Genomic DNA, 6,700 nt, shown 5'->3' on the forward strand with positions numbered 1-6,700 from the left:
ATATAAGAATCAATTAAATGTTAATCAGGATAAATAAAAGAGCTATCAAGTAAACTTATCCGTGATGACATATGAGCCTGAGGTGTGACATAGTCACTTTCTATGACGGTAGACATAGGAAATGAAGACAGGAAACAAGGACTAGGTTTTATGATTGAGGGGATGATGGAGAGTTGTATGAGCATAAAAAAAAAAAAGTAATTTAGATAAAAGTAATTTTTAAATAATTTTGAAATAAAAAATCTTTAAATAATCTTGAGGAGATGGAGAGTTGTATGACCAAGTAATAATCTTGAGGTTATGAGTATGATCCATGTGGTTAAGGCGCTTTAGATAAAAGTAATTTTTAAATAATTTTGAAATAAAAAAGATCTAAAAAATACAGCACATTGGTGTAACTAAAGTTGTTGAATAAAACAAAGAATACAATTCACCACATGACTTTTATTCCGCAAAAACCAACCTTGATAATTTCCAAAACCATTCTGGCATCTCAAACTAATTAGTTTTTTTCATCTTTGGTAAAAAAGCAACGAGTATTTTTTTTATTTTCTATATAGTCTAGACAATAAGTAATTAGATTTATTATAACTTGATTTGATTTGATTTAAAGTATATAACCTCAAATAAAATAAAAAATAGACTTCTTGAGAATTCTCATCCGACCTCTTTGAGGGAAACATAAAAAGCCCTAAAAAAACCAAGTGAATAAGAGGATAATATAAATAAACTTTCTTCTGGACCTAAATTTATTAGTTCCTTTACCTTGATTTGTTTGCTTTTGATTTTATTGCCTAAATCTCCTATCACACTACTACATACTTGACATTTAGTAACACAGGTGTGTAACGAAGAAAATAATTGTTACTGTTTAACAATTATTAGGAACATTTTTAAAGAAAACACATACATACCCAACTTAACACTATTTTTAAGTAATGTAAAACTATTTTAATAATTTATACATTATTTTATTTTATATCCTTTATTATTATTATTATAGAGCACTGTTATACATACCTCCATAGCTGGCATACCACTCATACACCCCTCTTGTGTGGCACATTTAATTAATAAAAAAAATTGCCAAATCCATGTTACACAAAAATGAGTAATGATAAAAAAATAAAATTAACTGTAGTAGAGGATTCGGCCCATCTCTCTCTCTCCCATGCCATTTCCCTTTTCTCCCAACCCTAGCACCTCACGAGATTTCACCGTCACCGTCGTTGATCTTCGATTCTCCCCTTTCACCCGCCGCTGATTGAAATTCATTGTGTCTCCATTATTATCTATTTGTGCTCTCTCTTGTCGGCGGTTTTCTTTCAACTGTAGCACCCTCGCCGACGCTCTCTCTGTGCCCTCTCTCGTCGGCGTTTTTCAACTCAGGTATATTCATTCATCTCCCTTTTGTTTGATTTGGTTGTTCAAACTGGTAATTTATATCTGTGTATATTCACTATTCTTGCGGTATCTGTTAATCTGATAATTTATCTCGTCAGCATTCCTCATTTTTGCGGTGATTCACTATTGTTGTTATTCGTACCAGTTTAATTAAAATTAGACTTAAACATTTATGGGTATATTGAAAATCTTTTTTTTTTTTTTAATTTATATCTAAGATTTTGGCAGTACTGAAGTTAAGAATGGGTTGAATTTGATGTTATGTGTGTTTATTGATGGATAAAGTTTTGTTTGATAGAGGCTATGGACATTCATTGGGTTAGTCTATAGCCAGTTTTATGGGTCACGACAAAATAGGAATGCATTAGCGAGAAAGTTTAAGGTTCAATGGTTTATTATTATACATGAGGTTTCATGAAAAAACATTATAGCATTCTTTGATCCATCTAATTAGTCTCACCGAGTGGGAAACAACTTTGATGGTTATTGCTGTATGCTGGGTTTTTTACTCTGTGCCCTTATCTTTGAGATCTGTTTGTTATACACTTTTTATGCTAATATATTATATTAATTAGTATCATTCTTTGTAGAGGCAGAACTCGTAACTTATTATGTATGTTTTCAGGTGGCACCTGGTCTTAGCTTGAAAACTCCTTTGGCAGCATTGGCATCACAGTCAGCATCATCACAAACATCTGTATGTATTTCTTGTTTTTATGATCTGAAAATATTTCTTAGAATTCTATTATGGAAGATAGTAATTGAGGACCTTTCATATTTTTTCTTTGGGATTCCTTTATTGTTGTCGAATGCTCTTGTCAGATATTTCCTTGCATAACGTTTAGTTTACCCCATTCACTTGTACTATGAGGGTTATGGTTATTGCTATTAGTAAATTCACAATTTTCATAATTAGTTGGTCATTGTTTTAACAAAGAGATGTTTTGATTTGTTCATTTGTGTTTCTCTGCCAGCCTAAGGATTAATGAAATTGTTTGGGAGAGATTGTTGAAACAACCTATATCATTTATTATGGTGTGCCTAGACATAGATATGAGTCCTTACTTTGGTCAAGTTGTTGCGATGCTAAGTTTAAAGTAATGTTACCGATTAGACATAGATATGAGTCCTTAATTTTCTCAGTATGATGTTGGGTCTGGTTTTGTATTAATAAAACTTCCATGTTTCGGAATAAAAAACAATTGTTTGGCTATAGATTTTCAGCAGACACGAGAACTACTGATTTGTTTTAGAACCAATTGAAACATTAAGTAAATATCGAACCAGTTGAATCCAATTTTAAAAAATCTGAATCTCAATTTCAACAATTCAATTTTCATAGACATTTGAAGCTAGTCATTCATTGATATTCACAAGTCAATTCTTAATATTCATAGACAAAATTATCTAAGTTGTGAAGATGACACGCCTTTATATTTTTGTTTTCTTTTTACGATAAAAATTCAGTTGATTGACAATAACAATTGCATCTGTTGTAGTCTTCTCAACCATTACACTACCAGTTGATTTCTCGTGGTAATTCTAGCATTGTCTAGTCGACAAAATGGTATGTGTATGCAATGAATGTCAATTAGTTTGTTTGATTTCATTAGTGTTTTGTGTTTTTGTTAATGCCTTTCCTTATATGTCATCTTTGGAATTCTTGTTTATTACAGTTACGTCTCAGGCATGAATGTAAGTCAAAGTATATTACTAAAGTCAACGAGAAGCTTACCGAACTTCAAATGTTCCAAATTTAGTAAACACCATTTAAATGAAGGTGACGAGGAGGACGTCTTCATGGATGAGATTGAAAGGGTTATTGAAAGGGAGGCGGCAAATGTATCAGATGATGAAGCACATCATGCATCAAATCTGTTGACTAGAATTAAGGACAAGCCAAGAAACCGTGTAAAAAGTAAAAAGTGGGGTTCTGCTTTCACCGTGGGTGAAGGATGGACGCATAAAGAAGAAGATTTAAATTAGTGGTGTTTTGATATGATTGTAATGTAAAAAAAAATTGATGCTATTTTTTATTTAATAGGACCATGTTGCACCTATAATATTAATGGAAACACCATATGTTGTTAGTTACTAACATTGTTCAACTATCCTACAGTTTAATGAGTCACTCTACCTGTTATGTAATATATTTTTTTGGGAGGTTTTTTGTTATGTTTTGTTCTTTGATATAAAAAATATTTGTGTCTTTATTGACAGGTGAAATCTTAGCATGTATATCTTTAGCATGAGTCAAAGGGCAACTAATATCTATCTTTGACAGAATTTGGTGAAATGTTACCAAACCTGAGTTTGAAAAGGATTTTAGTGCAGTGATCAAATGAGATTTTGTGTTCGATTCGCCTAAAATGGGATTATTTATACCTGGAAAAGTTAAACTAGTCAAATATATGGTTTGTGTGACGACATTCTTTAAGGTGCGTGACCACTATTTTTTGAGAATTTAGAACTTGTCCGTCTTTAGGCATGATAAACTCGCAGATTGTAAAAGAAGCTATTTATGGTTGGCTTTTAGTGCAGTGATCAAATTAGATTATGTGTTTGATTCCCCTAAAACGGGATTATTTATACCTGGGAAAGATAAACTAGCCAAATATATGGTCTGTGTGATCACATATTTTAAGGTGCATGACCACTATTTTTTCAGAAATTAGAACTTGTCCGTCTTTAGGCGTGATAAACTCGCAGATTGTAAAATAAGTTATTTATGGTTGGAAAGACTTTTAGTGTAGTGATCAAATTAGATTATGTGTTCGATTCGCCTAAAACGGGATTATTTATACCTGAGAAAGATAAACTAGCCAAATATATGATCTGTCTGACCACATTTTTTAAGGTGCGTGACCACTATTTTTTTTTCTTCAAAAATTAGAGTCTGTCTGACCACATTTTTTAAGGTGCGTGACCACTATTTTTTAAGGTGCGTAAACAGCAACACCGAGATTATTTGCACTAAGAAAACTAATGCAATTAAGAGTCCAAGAAACATAGAATACATCTCTTGATATTTTACGTTGTAATTATTTCCTTTGCTCCAATTCTATTTTCTCAGTACTCGTAGCTCGAATATGAGTAAATGGTTTAAACTCAGAAAATTGGCCGTCTGTAAGTTTGACAGCCTCACAACAGAAAACTAATGCAATTAAGAGTCCAAGAAACGTAGAATATATAACTTTTAATATTTCAGTGATAAATTGACTTAAAATGATATTGTTTTCAGAAGTAAACTAGAGATAACCAAATTTTTTAAGTGTATAACCACAATTTTACAAAGGCGTAACCACGTTTTTTCCATGCATTCAAAATTGGTCATCTATAAGTTTACCATGCTCATAACAGAAAACTAATGCAATTATGAGTTCAAGAAACATAGAATATACATCTCTTGATATTTTAATGATAAATTGTCATATAGTGGTATTATTTTAGCAGGAAAACTATATATAACCAAATATTTGAAGCGTGTAACCACAATTTTACAAACATGTCACCATGTTTTTTCCCGCGTTCAAAATTGGTCATAAGTTTACCAAATCATGTTTTATCACGGAAGTTAGGGTATGTCGGACTATTAACACCTTTTATAAGCTGCGAGTATTGCACGCAAATGGACGGACAACTTACAAATTCGGGAAAATAATGGTCACGCACCTGAAAAATTGTGGTCAGACAGACCAAATATTTGGCTAACCATCATTTTCGCGATAAAAATAATGACATTTTAATCCAATCGAATAGTGAATCACATTTTATCACAAAAGTTAAGCTATGTCAAACCATTATCACATTCTTTTATAAGCTGCAAGTATTGCACGCATTTGAATTATTTTATATCCATGACAGTCTTTAGAAAAACTAAATAATTGAAGCATATAACCAGAATTTTACAAAGGCGTGACCATATTTTTCATATGTTTAAAATTACTCATCTGTAAATTTACCAATCTCAAAATAGAATGTTAATGAAATTAGAATGCTACAAGCATAGTAAGTGGTCACTTTTGAAATTTCAGTGATAAACTGACTTAAAATGATATGGCTTTCACATGATAGTTCCAACCAACATAATATTTGAAGCATGGTTGTTGGGAATTACCCAAATGTTGATATGAATTATTAGTTTTCATATTTCAGTGATAAATTCACTTAAAATAATATTGTTGTCACAAAAAAAATTACATATAACCAAATATTTAAAGTGTATAACCACAATTTTACAAAGACATAACCATGTTTTTTCTTGCGTTCAAAATTGATCGTCTATAAGTTTACCAACCTCATAACGAAAAAACTAATGCAATCAAGTGAAGATACACAACAATTTTGATACAATACATTATTAGCATTTCAAGATGCCTCAATCAAAACGCCTTTAATTAGCTGGTTGACATAACCAAAAAGAACCTAAACTAGTAACACCAGGTTCAAGCAATACAAAATACCACCTAAAATCAAGCAAAATCATTTTGGTTGGGCAATGCCAACCATTACTGTCAGCACCACAAGCTACACTACATAAATAAATTGGACACAAAGACTTCTTGATAGGTAACTCAATTCATAATAAGTATAGGACCACGACCTTCTTAAATTTCAACACCTTAAATTTGTCATGTCCAAATATATAGTAGCATATTCCCCTTTATCAAAGGTGTAACAAAACTTATTTTCTTGCTCATTTTCTCAATTTTTGACTACTTCCATCTTTGAATTGTGTAAAACTAATGTTGTTGAAGGACATAAGTGATTAACGACTACCGACCATGATTTAGGTGAATTATTTTATACATATGATAATCTTTAAGGAAACTAACTATATTTCTGATACCGTTAACCACTAAATATCAAAGGCGTAACTACAATTTCTTTCCCTTACCAATTTGTCTTTCTCATTATTCCTCCATGTGATATGAAGGAAGATAATATATTTGGACACACTGGTGAGAAGACTGATGATAATAAAGTGAAAGTTGCAATATCTTGTAAGTTAATAGACTTTACAAATACTAACCAAATCGAGGAAGTATTTGACCAATATTTATCAAATGTGTAACTACTATTAGTTTTCAAGAAAAACTTAATTTTGCGCTAATTTTGTGCATACAAATAGGGAATCGCAAAACTTATGGGCCCATAATATTTGTTTTTAAAGGATATATTTCAAAGGAGTAAACTTTGTTTTCCTGCATTCAAAATAGGTCGTCTTTAGGTGTACCAACCTCACAACGGAAAAATGTTGCCATTAAGAAAGGAATATATTTCTCCACGTGATCTC

The 6,700-nt window shown here is 31.5% G+C and overlaps 1 long non-coding RNA gene across 1 annotated transcript; it reads left to right on the forward strand.

Annotated features, from left to right (window-relative positions):
• The first annotated feature begins 1,111 nt into the window (after positions 1-1,111).
• On the forward strand, positions 1,112-3,567 carry LOC112422455 (uncharacterized). The gene is made up of 4 exons (XR_003012753.2): positions 1,112-1,389; positions 2,030-2,101; positions 2,904-2,971; positions 3,081-3,567. It is a non-coding gene; the product is annotated as an uncharacterized lncRNA (long non-coding RNA).
• Positions 3,568-6,700: the final 3,133 nt, after the last annotated feature.

Source organism: Medicago truncatula, chromosome 6, assembly GCF_003473485.1.
Source record: "Medicago truncatula cultivar Jemalong A17 chromosome 6, MtrunA17r5.0-ANR, whole genome shotgun sequence".
NCBI classification, from domain to species: Eukaryota; Viridiplantae; Streptophyta; class Magnoliopsida; order Fabales; family Fabaceae; genus Medicago; species Medicago truncatula.